The 19,393-nt window shown below is 39.5% G+C and overlaps 1 protein-coding gene across 3 annotated transcripts in view; it reads left to right on the forward strand.

Moving 5' to 3' along the window:
* The first annotated feature begins 645 nt into the window (after positions 1-645).
* FBLN2 (fibulin 2) overlaps positions 646-19,393 on the forward strand; it is a 910,922-nt gene continuing 892,174 nt past the window's right edge. For all 3 annotated transcript variants that reach the window (XM_044078109.1, XM_044078110.1, XM_044078111.1), the window contains exon 1: positions 646-781. The gene's annotated coding sequence lies outside the window, so the exon portion shown is untranslated. The remainder of the gene's footprint in view (positions 782-19,393) is intronic.

The raw sequence follows: 19,393 nt of genomic DNA on the forward strand, positions 1-19,393 counted from the left end.
CTGCAGTATATCTGTTAGCGAAAAGGGGATACATCGTCGGATATCCCTCCCAATTCAAAGCTAACTACCGATTGTTAAAATTAAGAGCCCTCGTTGTTGCTTCATGAAGGTTTCATCCTCGTTTTCTTTCTGTATTTTTAGAAGACATTTAGCATACATTTTTCAGGGGAATACAACCTTATCCAGTGGACTGCCATGTGAAAAAAAAATGCTAGTTGGCTCAATCCTTACATTATTTATTTTTCCATTTCACTGCCCCACTTTCCGCAGTACATGTTTTGTAGTTTCTCTTTTAAATATTGACAGTTATGTTCTATTTCTTTCTCTATCTTAGTGCAAACAGACATTGTTTTAATGCCCCTTAAGAGTCTAAAACGGACGTTAAAAATGAAATACCTTTCTTAACAGACTAAAAATGACGTTGGATAAATCAATGCTGAGCAAAATGGTGTAATTTCACAGATGCCAGAAGTTGCAGTTCACCGAGCAGACAAGCACAGCAGCTCCCCACCCTCCCGAGGAGGGCGGTGCATTGGTACTGTGCACTCTGCAAATAATTAGCAAGGGATCGCTGACAGACATTTCTTTTCCCCAATAATAATAGTGTATCAACATCTATATAAACAGAGGCGTACACGTGCTACTACTGAAGCTGGACTGCTTTGTGATGGAGAAGGTATAGGAAATTTTTTATTGCTTGCACGCTAGTAGGCACCAGACCAAGACGTTATTGAAGGAGCAGAAAATCCGAGACAAAGAGACTGAACATTAAGAATTACAGGTTGAGTACCTTTGCACTGCTGTCTTTGGTAATATATTGCCATGTTGATGGACACGTGTCAACCTTAGACATATGCTTTCTTATTGCAGGTGATGGACTGCTCTTGTTGTGCCATAGTTTTGAATTATGTGGCTATAGCCAGATTCCTGGAGTTTTACATTTTTCCTTTCTTAAAGTTAGCCCATAAGGGGGGCTGCTGCATTATGGAACGTAAAATACCTGAGTTAGTTGAAAGTGTTACTTCCAGCGGTCTGGACTATGGTATGCAATAATTATTATTTAAGACAAAACGGCCGTGCGTTGGTTTGAGGGAGCTTGACATTATTTCCATTCTGTGTTGATCTGCTGTCACCAAACAGTCCAGCCGTAATGATTTCTATTAGACTGCACTTAAGTGTGAAATGCAAACTGTTCAGACATTCCTTGCCACTGAGGTGCTGAAACACTAAATGGTTGTATTCAGTGTAAAGTGTTATAGCTAAAATGTGGTGGTTACTCGTAAATCTGAAGTCAGACTGTACCGGTACTATGTCTGAATTACCCGTTACTGACATTTAATGTGTATATGCATGTTGTTTTGTACCAGTTATAGTTTTATTTGTGGCCACCCAGTCAAATGGTTCAGCTTTCAGAGTAACAAAATTATGAGATGGATATATTTGTAGCCCTCTATCGGGTATTTTTTTTTCTTCGTTTGTTTTGTTTTTGATTACAGTTTAGTCCCTGAATTAATTTGTTTATAAATGTTTAAAAAACAAAGTACAATCCTTTATTAACAAATGCCATAACTTTATTTACTTGCATAGTTCTGTGAGAATCAACGAAGGCTTTAACTGTCTGACAAAATAACTTCCCAAAAAGAATACTGACGGTGTTAAAGGTTTAAGATTCTGCCGTGTAGCATCTGCAGATTGCTGCTTCGGTATGTTCTCGTGATGGTTTGCAACTCCGAAAAGCTACTTTTATGTTGCATTTATTGAAAAATTATCTGTACATTTAGTTTCTTGCAAAATAGATAACGCACAGGAATTTTACCTTTAACTTTATAATTTAATCGCCTAATCTAAATCGGCTACACAGCTTGTCGAAGCAAGGAGGGAATGTATTGGTGATCATTTTTTCCTATTTCCGTATAAAGTCATACTATTAAAATGTATTTAAGAGGGCCGAGGGCGGCATTGCTGCCAGACAGGAGGGTACCAAACCAAACGTCTAGTGTTAAAATATCTAAATGGTAAATAATAATAACAGTAATAATAATAAAAGAGAGAGAGTGTACAAGTGAGTCAGCAAAGACAGCTTCCCAATTAATAAATGCTTCTAATATAATGTATGTGCTTGTGTGTGATGTGTGTCATTAATACCGTATGTGGTATGTATGACGTACGAAGACAGACAGGTATGAGAAGGGTACACCAGAGTTTGGAGTCTGTTGTACATGGGCGTGGGAATTGGGGTGGGTGGATTACAGTCTAAAACTAGCGTGCAATTCAAAAAATCCCGACTACACTTCTGATGCTGTAGTGAAGTGCTGTTACATAATGGTGTGCTCTCTTTCTTTTGGCTTCTATTAAATACTTGTATTTTGGCCAGTTGTGTGCCATGTTCCCAATACAGCTCTTTAAACCTGACTGTAATCATGAAGTTTGCGTACGACTTTCTAGGTTTCTTTACTGTCCTGCATGCACTGGATTTGGAAAATTACCGAAATGTGTCGCCATCTGCTGTTTTTTTTCAGTTTGGAAATAGTTTCCATTGGGGAGCCGATAAAACCTCACATTTCTGTTACAGCCCTTTGTGTATGTTTCTCACAGTTCATGTGTACAAGGTTGCTTATACGTCTAAGCTGTACCTCATTAGGAGATTCCTCATTTAAGGTCTTAAAAATTCCATGTCCCATAACGAACTTGTCTGTCACACATTGTTAAGAACTGTTTTAACAAAGACCCATGGTAAACAATATTAAGTTATATTATTCTGAATAATCTTTTTGGCAAGTATGTAGGAATACTTGTAACCACGAGCTTCTTAACTGAAGCTGTTAGTGTACCACATTTTGCCCATTTGTTTAACTTTCTGAAAGGTAATGTGCCACATTTGGAGAGGGAAGGTTGAGAGCTATGGCTTGGATAAAATGTAACTGTCACCTAAAGAGTCAAAAACAAAGCCAGAAATACGAGAAACGAAGGTCCTACTGAAACCAGGGAAGTATTGCACTTTTTCAACACATCTTAATACTAGTTTGTTCTACTGAAATCAGGAACAGCTAGCACTTTTTAAAAACATCATTGTGCTTCTCTAACAAAATTGACATGGTAAGATGTAAGAATGCTTTTTCAAAGAATGACATTTCTAATTGTATGCTGTTAGCCCTCAAATGTTGTGACAAAATATGACTTCCTTTAGGAAATCATAGTAGCATTTCAGGGCAAAAGCAACACTGAGAATCAGGGACACTAGAAACATAGTATGAATATGATGCTAGAATTATGAGCTACTACTGTGTGGTACTCTGGTAAAAAAGTGAAATGAGCTTTATGAAGTAATGCAAGCAGAACTTCAGTACATTTTGCAGAACAAATTGTAAACAGCATTTTGTTGACTGCCAGCCAAATGTGTACTGTATAGTGTAGTTTATTTATACAAAGAGCTCTGGAAAACAGTTGTAGGTAGCACTGAACTGCGGAGACTAATTTTCACTATATCTAATGATGTTCATCATTTGATCACTGATGCAGTAGCCTTAGCTATATGTGTTATATCCTGCCTGGGATATAACTGCTGGCAAGCATCCAAAGCTTAAGGGCACCTTCAGTGCTCCTAGATCATTAACAGCTCAAACAGAGCTAGAGAAAGTCATCAGTCTGGGTGCCAAGGCCTTCAGAGCTTTTCTGCTGCCTAAGAGTGCTCCTCTTGTGGGCTTCGATGATTGAGGGTTGCCTAGAGTTTCTCCATAGATGGGTAGAGAAGTTCCCTTCTGGGGAAAAAAAACTTCCATTTTTAATTTTTATAAATAAAACAGAAAGAATTTGTTTGTCAGTCTTTAAAATTTTGAGGAAACACTACTTTTTTGATACTTTCTGACTTCTTTCTTGGCTAACCATGTTAGACGCATCCTCTGCAGCTGCTAGAGTGTTCTCTCTGGGCATGGGTCTTGTCAGTCTTGGAAGAAGGAGCAGAGAGAATGCTTTTCTGCCTAATTTTTGGACACCTATTTCCCAGGGTGACTCCGCTGTCATGAGTCAGTCTGCTTCTGTGGAGCTTTTTGTTTAAAAGAAGCAAATAGTTAAGCACTTATCTTCCTTTGTCTTTGTTTCCTTAGAGCTTCTACTATGAGCATATGAAGTTCAACCTTTTGAGGATTTGAATCCCTGAACTGTATCCCAGGAAAAAAAAATAAATAAAAACAAACACTTTTTAAGTGTTTTTTGGTCTGTTGAGGGGTGGGGGTGCCCCATACACCCTCCAACGGGGGCAAGCATCAAGCTCTTTAGCCTTCACATCCTGTTTTTTTTTTTGGAAAAGAAAAAAAAAATAAATTCTTTAGTTTCAGAATATTACCACTGTGATGTATAGGGAAGACCGTTACAGGGAACAAATTCAGTTAATTTTTGTAACTAATTTTCATCCAGTTCTGTCTCTGAAGGGAGTATTTATTCTGATTTACCCTTAGAAGAGTTTTTCACTTTCTGAAATCATTGCTAGAATGAATTAATATTTGTCATTAGGAACAAAATGACATTCCAGTTATTTGAAAAAATATAATTAATTACAAGTGGAATTCTTCATCTTACAGCTTTTCCTCCTGTACTTCCAGATTAGAAGGAATTTTTTAGTTTAGCCTGCAATGTACCTGACAGCCAGCCAGCAGCTCCTAAAAAGGAAGACAGACTGTATAAGGTTCTTCAGTCTTATAAATACTTTTTTTGTAATTCCAGATCAGTCCCTGCAATGATTTATTTGTCATATATTTCTGCAGCTAAGCATCTGGTAAAAGCTGATATCCCTCTAGCTTGGAGAATAGATTTGGGAAAAGAGCATTTTCTTTTGCCACTCTTATTTTTAGAAGTCTTAACTGTCAGACTCATTATGGTGATCCCTTCTGGCTCAAGGGACAGTGGTTCTCCCTTCTTTTGGAAATGCTCACACAGTACATAGGTTGTTTGATACACCCCAGCTTGAAACAACTGCAACTAGCTGCATGGATGATACAATTTTAATTCCTTTTAGGCACATATTATCTGAGGATGTGCAGCAGACATTAAAGGAGACAAATAAACCTGCTACTAGGAAATCATATACTGGTAAATGGAAAAGATTTTCTGCTTAGTGCCACATTAAGAACCAGGACCCTTTAAAACTAGCATTTCCCTGATTCTAAAGTATTTGTGTGAGATTTTTAGACTTTGACCCTTTTTATTCATTTTTCATGGTTCATTGTTAGGCCATTTTAACATCCGCCCACAAATCCTCCTCTTTCAATGCACTCACATATCGAGCTGTTTTTGAAGTGGGTTTTTACATATCTACCCACCTATACAACAGGTGGCTTATTCTTAGCAGTTTAGTTTTTGTTTAAAAAGTACTGACTTCTGGTTTTTATAATGGAAAATGGTTTTGTTGATTGTTTTGACTTCTGCAAGAAGGGTGTCATTAGTTGCAAGCTCTTTTGTGGGTCAACCTTATTTCATTTTTCTCTAAGATAGTGCTTCCTTGAGAACAAATCCTTCTTTTTTGTCAAATGTGATTTCAAAGTTTGCTTTGAGCCAACCAGCCCATCACCATGTCTTCTTTCCACAGCCTTAAATGAGGGAGAATGAATTTGTCTTACTCTAGACTTTCACAAACAACTCCCATATTATCTTGACAGAACTAAAATCTTCAGAAATTCTGACTAGTTATTCATTTCTTACGAAAGTAAGAAATGACAACTGTTGTTGAAGCAGACAGTTTCAAAATGTTTGTCCCTTGCTATTTCCTTTCATTGTTCTCATCATAAGTCACATACAAGCAGGGTCAAGGCATATTCTACTCAGGTCTTGACTTTGTCAATGGCTCCTTGGAAAGGGTTGGACTCTAGAAGTTTTCTATAGGCAACATCTTGGTCCTCTGTCCATACCTTTACAAAGCACAACTAGATTAATTTTCCTGGTCTTGAGCAGAATTTACCAGAACCATTCATCAGGGGCTCATGGACCCTAATCTTTTCTCCTAAACCTTATATGCTATGGTATTCCACCTGATGAACATCATATAACTATTTAAGTATACTTACCCCAACAGTAGATGTTTGAATAGATCACTGTTGCAGTACCTGCTCCCTCCAACTCCCTTATTTCTTTGTATGATTGTTGTTAACAGGGAGAGGACATTGATCTTTATGTACCTAGCGATGAACTGTCTCTGGGCTGTAGCTTCCCTTTTTCTATTGGCATGAAAGCTCTGAAGGGCTTGGCACCTAGACTACTGATTTCATTAAGCTCTGCTTGAGCTCTCAATGGTCTGGGCATGTGGAAGGTGCCCTTAAGCTTCGGAAGCTGACTGGCAATTATATCTTAGGAAGGATATAACCCATATAGCTAAGGTTACTGCAGCAGTGATCATTAGCACATCTACCATTATGGTAACTTTACTTACACAACTGTACTTCCCTTCTATGGTATTGTTACAGAGAAGGTTTTATTAATGTTTATGTTGTAACATATATGCACATGGATGATACAGTTTTAATTCCTTTTAGGCACATATTATCTGAGGATGTGCAGCAGACATTAAAGGAGACAAATAAACCTGCTACTAGGAAATCATATACTGGTAAATGGAAAAGATTTTCTGCTTAGTGCCACATTAAGAACCAGGACCCTTTAAAACTAGCATTTCCCTGATTCTAAAGTATTTGTGTGAGATTTTAGCCTTTGACCCTTTTTATTAATTTTTCATGGTTCATTGTTAGGCCATTTTAACGTCCGCCCACAAATCCTCCTCTTTCAATGCACTCACATATCGAGCTGTTTTTGAAGTGGGTTTTTACATATCTACCCACCTATACAACAGGTGGCTTATTCTTAGCAGTTTAGTTTTTGTTTAAAAAGTACTGACTTCTGGTTTTTATAATGGAAAATGGTTTTGTTGATTGTTTTGACTTCTGCAAGAAGGGTGTCATGAGTTGCAAGCTCTTTCGTGGGTCAACCTTATTTCATTTTTCTCTAAGATAGTGCTTCCTTGAGAACAAATCCTTCTTTTTTGTCAAATGTGATTTCAAAGTTTGCTTTGAGCCAACCAGCCCATCACCATGTCTTCTTTCCACAGCCTTAGATGAGGGAGAATGGATTTGTCTTACTCTAGACTTTCACAAACAACTCCCATATTATCTTGACAGAACTAAAATCTTCAGAAATTCTGACTAGTTATTCATTTCTTACGAAAGTAAGAAATGACAACTGTTGTTAAAGCAGACAGTTTCAAAATGTTTGTCCCTTGCTATTTCCTTTCATTGTTCTCATCATAAGTCACATACAAGCAGGGTCAAGGCATATTCTACTCAGGTCTTGACTTTGTCAATGGCTCCTTGGAAAGGGTTGGACTCTAGAAGTTTTCTAGAGGCAGCATCTTGGTCCTCTGTCCATACCTTTACAAAGCACAACTAGATTAATTTTCCTGGTCTTGAGCAGAATTTACCAGAACCATTCATCAGGGGCTCATGGACCTTAATCTTTTCTCCTAAACCTTATATGCTATGGTATTCCACCTGATGAACATCATATAACTATTTAAGTATACTTACCCCAACAGTAGATGTTTGAATAGATCACTGTTGCAGTACCTGCTTCCTCCATCTCCCTTATTTCTTTGTATGATTGTTGTTAACAGGGAGAGGACATTGATCTTTATGTACCTAGCGATGAACTGTCTCTGGGCTGTAGCTTCCCTTTTTCTATTGGTATGAAAGCTCTGAAGGGCTTGGCACCTAGACTACTGATTTCATTAAGCTCTGCTTGAGCTCTCAATGGTCTGGGCATGTGGAAGGTGCCCTTAAGCTTCGGAAGCTGACTGGCAATTATATCTTAGGAAGGATATAACCCATATAGCTAAGGTTACTGCAGCAATGATCATTAGCACATCTACCATTATGGTAACTTTACTTACACAAATGTACTTCCCTTCTATGGTATTGTTACAGAGAAGGTTTTATTAATGTTTATGTTGTAACATATATGCACACATAAGTGTACATACACATAAGATACCATGCATGGGTGTGTATGCATACATTCAGACAAAGAGTTTGCATGGCACTTATATTCCTGAGCCTAAAAGGGCAAGTATCCTATCGGTACCATGGACACTGCTGAGTGCTTATTGAACTTACAAAAATGAGCATCTTCATTTCTTTGCCGTTGGAATTTCATATTTAATAGTTTATGTATGGTAATTCTATGTTTTTACAGTGCATTTTAATAAAAGATAGTTCTGCTCATTTTAGCTATTGCTGTGCATAGCTGTACCTTTTTACCCGCTACCATTTTTAACTGAGTGGAATTTGGTGTGAAGCTTGCAGAGTAGTCATTTAATGGACTTTTTGTCAAGCTGTTGTGTGCTATTACACAATTCTTCTTGTAAATGTTGTCTTGAAGTAGTTTTTGTGAACCACATTCCAAATCAGAGTTGCACAAATTGACAGCCATAGTTCAAGTGGTGGAATGTTGATGGCATGTTGAAAGTCTGAGGTCAAAGTATTTAGTTTTGGCAGAACTATACACATTTGTTAAAATCATGCAAGAAATGCAAACTCACATTTTTGTGAAATAAATGTTTAAGAGAGTGTAGTGCACATCTTATCTGACTGATTGCTGCACAAAGTTATGTTTTTTAACTCTGGTGAATTTTGGTATAAAATATTCTTGGTAGTCATTTTAGAGGCAGATGCATCCAGGACAGGTGAAAATTATAAAATGAAAGGGTTGCAGGAACAGCACGTACCAGAAAAGTTTAGCGTTGCCATGCCATTGCTCATAAAACTACTGAAGCAGTGAGTAGTCTATAACTAATGTAAATTATGCACCTAGAAGATAATACTTCACTGTATTGCGGGCTCACCTCATTGTTAAATATCATATTCAAATGCCTTTCAGCATTAGACTTTACAGCTAACATAGCGAAAGAGATGTTTGTACTTTTCTACATTTTTTGGCAGAACCGCTATGATTCCTACCTCAGAGGCTTCAGTAAAAATAATAGATTGCTTAGAGAAGTCCAGAGCTATTCAGGTTGGCTCTGAGCACAACATGGTCTTCACATTCTGAAATGCATGTTCTGTGACATCTATCCATTTGACATTTAGCGGGGTGCTACGTTTGGTTAGGTCAGTGAAGGGATAAGTACTAGAGACAAAGTATGGGATAAACTCATGATAACAGTTCACCAAGTCTGGGAAATCATTAACCAGCCATTCTATAGTGAGGCTGGTCTGTTTCCACACTATGGTTACTTTTTTAGCCTAAAGCTTTACTATTCCTCTGACTGTCATGCAGATCATATAGTGGGGTTCTGCCATGTGTTGCTTGTACTTTTCTGAGTTTACTAATAGTCCAGCGTGGTGGAAGGAGTCCAAAATGGCCTGCGTCTTAAGAAGGCAACTTTCCCAGTCCTTGATAAAAATTACCACATTGTCCAGATAGGCTGCTGAATATCTTGATTTGGGTCTAAATAACTGGACCATGAGCCAAATATTAATCAGTGCCATTCAGCCTTGTGCTTAATACTATTCATGGCTGTTTGACCTTATGCTAGTCTCCTTGGAAGTTTTTGGGGATTTCCAGAAAATATTAGTGATGTGTCCATGGCAGGGGAAAGTGTAGTTAATCAGCATAGATTGGTGGTATGTAGAATGACGTTGGTGATCAAGAAGAGGAGGAGGAATGTGAAAGCTGTGCCAAGGATTAAATGGTGGAAGTTAAAAAAGGGTGATTGTGAAGTGGAGTTTAGGGAAGAGTTAAGACAGGCACTGAGAGGCAGTGGAGAGTTACCGAATAGCTGGGTAACTACAGCAGAACTAGTAAGGGTGACTGCTAGAAAGGTGCTTGGTGTGACATCTGGACAGAGGAAGGAGGACAAGGAGACCTGGTGGTGGAATGAGGAAGTACAGGAGAGTATACAGAGGAAGAGGCTGGCGAAGAAGAAGTGGGATTGTCAAAGAGATGAAGAAAGTAGACATGAGTATAAGGAGATGAGGCGATGGCAAAGAGAGAGGTGGCGAAAGCTAAGGATAGGGCATATGGAGAGTTGTACAAGAGATTGGACACTAAAGAGGGAGAAAAGGACCTGTACCGATTAGCTAGACAGAGGGACAGAGCTGGGAAAGATGTGCAGCATGTAAGGGTGATAAAGGATAGTGAGGGAAAGGTACTCACAAGAGAGGAGAGTGTGTTGAGTAGATGGAAAGAGTATTTTGAGAGGCTGATGAATGAAGAGAATGAGAGAGAGAGAAGGTTGGATGATGTGGGGATAGTGAATCAGGAAGTGAAACAGATTAGCAAGGAGGAAGTAAGGGCAGCTATGAAGAGGATGAAAAATGGAAAGGCTGTTGGCCTTGATGACATACCAATGGAAGCATGGAGGTGCTTAGGAGAAATGGCAGTGGAATTTCTAACTAGATTGTTTAATGAAATTTTGGAAAGTCAGAGGATGCCTGAGGAGTGGAGAAAAAGTGTTTTGGTACCTATCTTTAAGAATAAGGGTGATGTGCAGAGCTGCAGTAACTACAGAGGGATAAAACTGATTAGTCACAGCTTGAAGTTATGGGAAAGAGTAGTGGAAGCAAGGTTAAGAAGGGAGGTGATGATTAGTGATCAGCAGTATGGTTTCATGCCAGGAAAGAGCACTACAGATGCAATGTTTGCTCTGAGAGTGTTGATGGAGAAATACAGAGAAGGTCAGAAGGAGTTGCATTGTGTCTTTGTAGACTTGGAGAAAGCATATGACTGGGTGCCTAGAGAAGAGTTGTGGTATTGTATGAGGAAGTCGGGAGTGGCAGAGAAGTACGTAAGAGTGGTACAGGATATGTACGAGGGTAGTGTGACAGTGGTGAGGACTGCAGTGGGAGTGACAGATCCGTTTAAGGTGGAGGTGGGATTACATCAAGGATCAGCTCTGAGTCCTTTCTTATTTGCAGTGGTGATGGACAGGTTGACAGATGAGATCAGACAGGAGGCCCTGTGGACTATGATGTTTGCAGATGACATTGTGATCTGTAGTGAGAGTAGGAATCAGGTTGAGGAGACTCTGGAGAGGTGGAGATATGCTCTAGAGAGCAGAGGAATGAGGGTCAGCAGGGCTAAGACAGAATATATGTGTGTAAATGAGAGGGAGGGTAGAGGAATGGTGAGGATGCAGGGAGTAGAGTTGGTAAAGGTGGACGAGTTTAAGTACTTGGGATCAACAGTTCAGAGTAATGGTGAATGTGGAAGAGAGGTGAAGAAGAGAGTACAGGCTGGGTGGAATGGGTGGAGAAGAGTGTCAGGAGTGATTTGTGACAGACGGGTATCCGTAAGAGTGAAAGGGAAGGTCTACAAGAGTGTAGTGAGACCAGCTATGTTATATGGGTTGGAGACAGTGGCATTGACAAAAGGCAGGAGTCAGAGCTGGATGTGGCAGAGTTAAAGATGTTAAGATTTGCAATCGGTGTGACTAGGATGGATAGGATTAGGAATCGGTATATTAGAGGGTCAGCTCATGTTGGACAGTTTGGAGACAAAGCAAGAGAGACGAGATTGCGTTGGTTTGGACATGTGCTGAGGAGGGATGATGGGTATATTGGGAAAAAGATGCTAAGGATGGAGCTGCCAGGTAAGAGGAATAGAGGAAGGCCTAAGATAAGGTTTATGGACGTGGTGAGAGAGGACATGCAGGCGGTTGGTGTGACAGAGCAAGATGCAGAGGATAGGAAGAAATGGAAAGAGATGATCCGCTGTGGCGACCCCTAACGGGAAAAGCCGAAAGAGAATGATGATTAGTGATGTGTCCAAATTCGGCACTTGCTCAACCTCATTTCCTAGCGTTGGTGAGCTTGTAGAGAAACTAGGCAAAACAAGATTTCTCATGTGCCCCAACTCCGATTTGACTAACAGTTCTTTAGGTGAAGTGACATAAATGCCAATTTGGATGGGTTATCTGTCCTATTCGGTCATTGCAATCCAGTGACCAAAAACTGCTGTCTGTGTATAAACCTAGAAAATCTGCTAGGCATTGTCTATACTTGTACAAGGTTGCTAGGTCTGGAACTCCTTACCTGTATCCATCAGGTCAGTAACCCCCCCCCCCCATCTTTCAAAACCACTGAAAGAATTCCTAGTTAAAATCTGGCTCTGTTCTTGTGTAAAACCAGGATAAACTGTATCCCAAAATATGAACAAGTGCCTTTTCATTCCTTATACCTCCTTACTCTCCCTTCTTCTCTTACTTCCTTACTTCTATCATATTCTCTTCCCTGACTTTCTCTCTAAGTATACTGTAAGCTTTTTCCCCCTCACTTCATCTTACAGTTCCCATTTGTATTAGACTAATTTACCTTTAATTTTTCTACAAACTTTCTACAATTTCTGTAAATATTAAATGCTCGTCATGTATCTTGTATAGATTCTTAACCAATGTTTTTATATTATTGCTAATTTGTTATAATTATTTAAACTGCAGACGTCTTTGTTTTATTTTTGAAGATCATAAAATTATTGTTCTTAAAATGTTTTGTAATAATTTGGAGCGTTTCTCCCCAGGCCTCCACTGAAAATGGGCTTCTACCCAGTTGGACTTCCCTAGTAATCAAATGTCAGTAAATAAACAAATAAATAAATAAATTTGGGTCCCATGACCCATCCGAAGCAGCATAGAACCAGGGACTTCTATCTGAGAGGGGTCACTGTGGCATTAGTGAACGTTGAAAGGCTATAAAAAAGCTTTGAAAATGTCATTTTCATATGAAATGCTATTTTTTGTATGAAAAATGCTATTTTGTGTTGGAAGTTATAGGGTCAAGATTAGAGACTTTTTGTGGTTACCATTCAGAAATCAACTGGAAGAGATGTTTCCGTCCCTTTGAGAAGGGGTATTGTGACAAAGAGTAGTGACTTTTGAAAGAAACTAGCTGGAGAGTTTACTAGAAGTGAGCGTGAACAACAAGAAGATATGTGTGCATCTTATAGGTTCATAGTGAATTAATAGGTTAGCTGCCCCTGTGGGCTATTTTAAGCTTAGCATCTCCTAAAGCTAATAATCAAACCATGTATCTGTGAGGCAGGCACCGTAACAATTATACCAACCCTCAAGCTATTTTGGAAGATTACCTTACATTTCTTTGACATTGCTTAAAACTAAACCTCTGATGGAAAATCTGAAGTGTAAGACTGTACTTCTAGGTACTAAAGATAGGAAAATAAAAATAATGTTGCCTTTTGCTAGACATTTAGCTGTGACTGTGCTTAGTGCTGGTGAGTGTTTTATGATGTTTGGTTCATTTCATGGTTTTAGTGGGTGGCCATCTCTTTTTCTAGTTTTCTGTTGTTTTAGTGTATCATTGAAAGTAATTGATTTGTTCACTTCACTGTCTATTGTAAAGTCATACTTTGGTAAGTAGGTAATGTAATAGTTTAGTTTACTTCTTAGGTTTATGTAAGTTTTTAGGGTATATTAGTGTCTTTTTGCATTTCTTAGTGTGTTATGCTATTTCTAAGTATGTTTCTGAGTTCATTTGATTTTCATAAAAGTCCATTGTTATGCTTTATGTACCAGATGAGCAAAAATGTTTTGACATTTTGATTGCGTTAGTGTGCTTACTTGATTTTTAGTAATTTTATTTATCTAATTTTTACGAACTTATTTCTGAATATGCGTGTGTGCTTACTTGATTTTTAGTAATTTTATCTAATTTTTACAAACTTATTTCTGAATATGTGTTCTATTTTATAAATATGGGGACACTGTTTTTCTGAATTGTTTTCATTTAATGTGCTATCTGGCACTTTTTTCTTCTAGGATGTTTTATGTTATGTTTTCTGTTTCATTTTTCTTGCATGATACTTACATATACAAAGAATTTCTGGGTCTTTGTCTTTTTTGATAAGACTGAAGACCTACAATGACTACAAGCACTGCTGGTGACTTCCTGCTGGGTGAGGAAAGTAAACCTATACTTTTTTGTCTGTTAGTTGCTTAAACTGATAGAGCTACTTTCTGTTTTACCTGCTCCATTTTGTTTTCTGTTTTAAGAAATCTGCTTGGTCTGACATTTTTTCGGTGTGGCAGATAGACACTTTAGTTGCCTATTCTGCACATTTCACTTGTTTTTTTTTTTTCATTGGGTAATTTGTTTCTTGAGTGATATTTAAAAATACACAGAAAATTTCTGGGTCTTTGGCTTTTCTGCTAAGACTCAAGAGTGGTAGAAACCGCAAGTACTGTTGATGACTCTCTGCTAGTTATTTTCCCACCTGCAGCCATAGACGGGCAGTTTCCTGCTATTTCTGCATCCAGTTTGGTGGACACAGGTATGCTGAGGCAATGTAACAATTGCCTTATATATACCGACAACCATTTTATTCTCAAACAGACAAATACAGTATATGAGAGATGTACACATTGACACTGGAGGCTAGACTCTCACATACAGACACAAAAAGCAACAGACAGGATGTCAGTGACTCACACACGTCACTGACTGCACCCATAAAGAACCACACACCTAGAACCACATATGTGGAGGTGCTCACATGTAACTTACCCAAATCTCAAAGGCCTCTCAGACACAGTCTTCAGAAACTCTGCATGTACAGAAACAAGACAGTGCCCATCATAACAGATTAAGTCACATCTCATTGTGTCTGAACTGCCAAGTCCATAAGGTGAAACCCTCCACAACCTTATATTCTAGTAATAGGAGACTACATTGTGAGACACACTGATGTCTCTTGTACCAGGTTGGATAAGGGGTAGGTTACAGTTAGATGATGGTCAGGGGCCAGGATTCACTAGATCATGCAAGCACTCAGGTCAATTACCCCTAAGGGCCAGTATGACTCAGTCATAGTCCATGTGAGCATGAATGACCTGAGACATACCTCCTTGGACTATGTAAAGAGAGACATGATAAAGCTCTCAGAATATGTGTCACAGGCAGGTATGAGCCTAGCATTGACCAGCATTCTACTGTCTCCAAGGATGATGCCACAATACCAGCAGAAAATGATTGAATTCAACAATTGGCTTAGCTACTGGTGTCATTCCAAAGGGGTCCGTCCAATACTTGTCAGCCTGGTAGGATGTAGTTGACAGGCAACGCTGATTTGCCAGGAATTTAGATATTGGACAAAATATTGTCTACCCCTATAATGCCTTTTTTGGAGGGGATTGCCAAACAGGTAAACTGTCCAGCATAACAAAAGCTACTCAGAACAAGCTAAAGGTGCTACTGCTCACTGCTAGGAACCTCAACAAGAAACTGCACTCCCTGGAAGCTGTCCTCACCCTGGAGAATGCTGACATCTCTACAGTTACTGAAACATGATTCAAAACCATGGAAAGCATTCTGGCTGTGCATGACTATAATGCCTTTCATACATTCTGCCCACCCACTGAACATGAAAGAGCAAAAGGCAGAGGTGTATCTGTCTACATAAAGGATAAGCACACCTCAAGGCTGGTCAAACAATATGACATGCTTGAGCTACTCCATGTCCAGGTAGCCATGGGAAAATCCATTAGCATATTCTTGCTAGCTACAGGTCCCCCACCATGAACCAGGAAACCCATACTTCATTCCTAAAGTTATTAGAATCACTCACCATCCGGTCCAATACCATACTCATGGGTGATTTTAACCACTTCTCCATTAATTGGGAGGCATACTTGACCACTTCAATGCAGGCCCAATGATTTCTTGGATTTGTAAACTGAAATGCCCTGGAGCAGCTAGTCTGTACTTCCACCAGGGGAACAAGTATCCTAGATCGGGTACTCACAAATATGGGAGAGTGCTGCACCACCACCCCCATGTGATGTCCTCACTGGTAAGATCAGATCACAAAATGGTCTTCCTTGAAGTAAAGGTAAAACTAGTCCTCCCATCTAACCCCAAAAACTTTTAAGAATTTCTCTAAGGTAAATTAACCCCATTATGGGATGGCATAGGGAGTTTTCAAGCTCCCCCAAATCCAGAAAACACAGAAACCTATGCAGGGGTGCACACAAAAGCCGTGTATGACCATATAAACAATTGCATAGAAATGGCAGTCTTTCTTTGTCTTTTCAGCTTTTTCCCGGTTAGGGGTTACCACAGCGGAACTCCGGTCTGCTAATGATTGGCAGTAGATTTTTATGGTGCCAAGTTGCCAGCCCGAAGCCCAACCTTCAGCGAAGGCATGCCCATTCACGCATGTCTTTCGAACGCCACTATGCCATGGGGAGGACATGCGGACTCCACACAGAAGGCACTCCAGCTGGGAATCGAACAGGAGTACCAGATCAAAATACACCCAGATGAAACCAGAAAAACAAATCACCCTGCTCGATCCCTGGTATTAATAGGTTGTACAACAAAAGAAGTATGAAGAAACATGCACAACAGTTGCTTGGTTAATCCAGTTTCTGTAGTGTTTGTTTTCTTTTTGTTTTTAATATCTCTGTTCTCTTGGCAACATTAAGTTTTTATGGATGAAGGTATAAAACAAACCCTGCAAATTATTTGTGCATCTTTATCATTAGAAGTGTTTATTTGGATATAGCTATTTCATTAGGGATGTTGTACTTTTATAACCATTAGTTGATATTTAGTTTAGATTGTTTGGTTTACAATTACTTCTGTGTTTGCACAGTTTTACCAGGGGGATATGGGATTGTTTTGCAATTTTAATAATAATATGCAAGATGGATACGTTTTCCTAGAATTAGGTTAACTGACTGTTACAATTGTATTGAAAGTATAGGGACTTCAAGACTTGTCTTTACAAAATACTTTTAGAATTTGGTACTGGTCTGGCAGGATTACTGTGCCTTTTAGTGGTATTGTCTCTTTACCACATTAGTATTCTTTTAGTGGGAATTATCTTTCTTTAAAACTTTGCAAGCTCCATTCATTTGTTCAGAAAAAGTATAGCATTTTTTAGATTGAGATGTACATTGCTAGCTCTTTAAATCATTAATGGTTTGATGTATTTATTTTATTTACCTTTACAAATAATTCATATTTATCACTTATGCAGAGTTAATGGTTATCCAAAGTCATAATCTTCTAAACATGTACCATGTGTGACATACATAATTTAGTAGGCACTAAACAGCCTATAATTGCAAAGTACCTTGCTAAGGTAAAGGAAAACAGCTCCTGTACTTTACAAAAAAAAAAAAAAAAAAAAAAAGCATCAAACCAGGCATGTCCAAGGGTCAGCATCCGGTGATTTCTCCTGTCCACCTGGTGAATCTGGGCATACTGGGGCAATGCAGCAATTGCCTCATGTACACAGACAACCCTCTCCTCCTACTGCCCAACAATACAACCTGTGAGAGATGCACTTACATAGCCAAAATGGAAGCAAAGCTCTCTCCACCCAAGATTGTGCTAGACAGTCAAGAGGAGAAGGTTAACACCCACACTACACCTCAAGCAACACATAGCCCTTCTAAACCCACACCACCAACACCCACATATAGCAACACTAAATCCACATATGCAGAGGCCCTTAACTGTAACCTGCCCAAGCAACAAGGACCTCTGAAGCTGAAACGCAAACAAACACCAATCACAACCAAAGTGTCACATAGTTCAAAACACCTGTGTGCCACCCAGCAACAGCCCCTAAGGCAAGACAATGTACCTAACACTTTAGTCATAGGTGACTCTATAGTCCGGCACACTGATGTCCCTCTCACCAGGTTGAACAAGGAGAAAATTACAGTCAGCTGCCTGTTGGGTGCCAGGATCCGCCACATAACGCATGCACTCAAGTCACTCCACAACAAGTACAAATATGACTCTGTCATTGTCCATGTTGGAGTGAATGACTTGAGACGTACCTCCCTGGACTACATGAAAAGAGACATGGAAGAGCTCTCGGATCATGTGGCCCAGGCAGGTATGACCCTAGCCCTAAGTAGCATCCTGCCTTCACCCAGAATGATACCACAATATAAGGACAAAATGATTGACTTCAACAATTGGCTAAGCTTCTGGTGTCATTCAAAGGGGATCCAGTATCTGTCTGCCTGGGACGACATGATTGACAGACCACAATGCTTTGCCAGAGATGGTCTGCACCTGTCACCTCTGGGATTCAGGTTACTGGCTAAGGCTCTTGCCACCCCTATAGTGCCTTTTTAAGGCAAAGTTCAAAGAACAAAACCACCACCATAACAGGTACAAGCATGCAAAATCTGAAGGTAATGCTGCTCAATGCTAGAAGTCTAAACCTCAAAATGCACTCTCTCGAGGCACTCCTAAAAATGGAGAACATCGATATCTGTGCAGTAACTGAGACCTGGTTCAACGCTCCAGAGAGCACCCCTGCAATGCCAGGCTACAACTCTTACCACACTTTTCGGCCACCAAAGCAGGACTGAAACACTAAAGGTGGAGGAGTGTCAATATTCACCAAGGATATTCACACCACCAGGCTAGTTGCCCAACACAATGCGTCTGAAATTCTCCAGGTGCAACTAACACTAGGTAAGACTGCAATCCAAATTGTAGCTTGCTACAGATCCCCCACCATACCCCAAGATTCTCACTACACCTTTCTAAACATACTGGAAAATATTAAGATAGAATCAAACACCCTAATACTGGATGATTTTAACTACCCTGCCATTAACTGGGAAAGCTACTCATGTACCAACACCTTTGCCCAACGGTTCTTGGAATTCATAAATTCCAATGCCCTGGATCAACTAATCCATAGTCCCACCAGGGGCTCCAATATCCTAGACCTGGTCATTACCAACATGGGAAATCGATGCTCCACACCTGTGGTCACCCCCTCGTTAGTCACATCTGACCATAAGCTAATCACCCTTAACATCCACATCCCACCCCCACCCCCCAGTAAGGAAACCTCCATAAAAAACTTCTTCAAAGCCAACTTCATGCTACTCAAGTCAGAAGTGACAAACTTCATGACACCCATGCAGACGGGAGCTGAAAGTTCAACTGCTGAATCCTACACTAAGGCACTGTACGAGCACATCCACTCATGCATAAATCGTGCCATCCCAAATATAACCAAGATGCTCTCATCCAAAAAAAAGAAGCCAATCTAGTGGTCCCCTGCCATAAACAAACTTTACAACAAAAGGAAGAAACTGTTGCAGAAAAGAGGAAAATCCCAGGATGCAAAAAACTTCCTTACCAGCCTCAGTAAGAAACTGATGTCCCTCATAAAATCCTTAAAATCTAGTTACGAAAATAAAATTGCCAAAGATTCCAAAGACAACAACAAGGCATTCTATAACTATGTCAAGAATCTAAATGGCAATGCTCAGATCTGCTCTGAGCTAAAACAGAATGGCATTAAATATACTGATTCCAAGGATATTGCCAATATCCTGGCAGATCGATTCAGTGCCAACTTCACC

The sequence above is a fragment of the Protopterus annectens genome, chromosome 7.part0 (genome assembly GCF_019279795.1).
Source record: "Protopterus annectens isolate FY-2018-M chromosome 7.part0, PAN1.0, whole genome shotgun sequence".
NCBI lineage: Eukaryota > Metazoa > Chordata > Ceratodontiformes > Protopteridae > Protopterus > Protopterus annectens.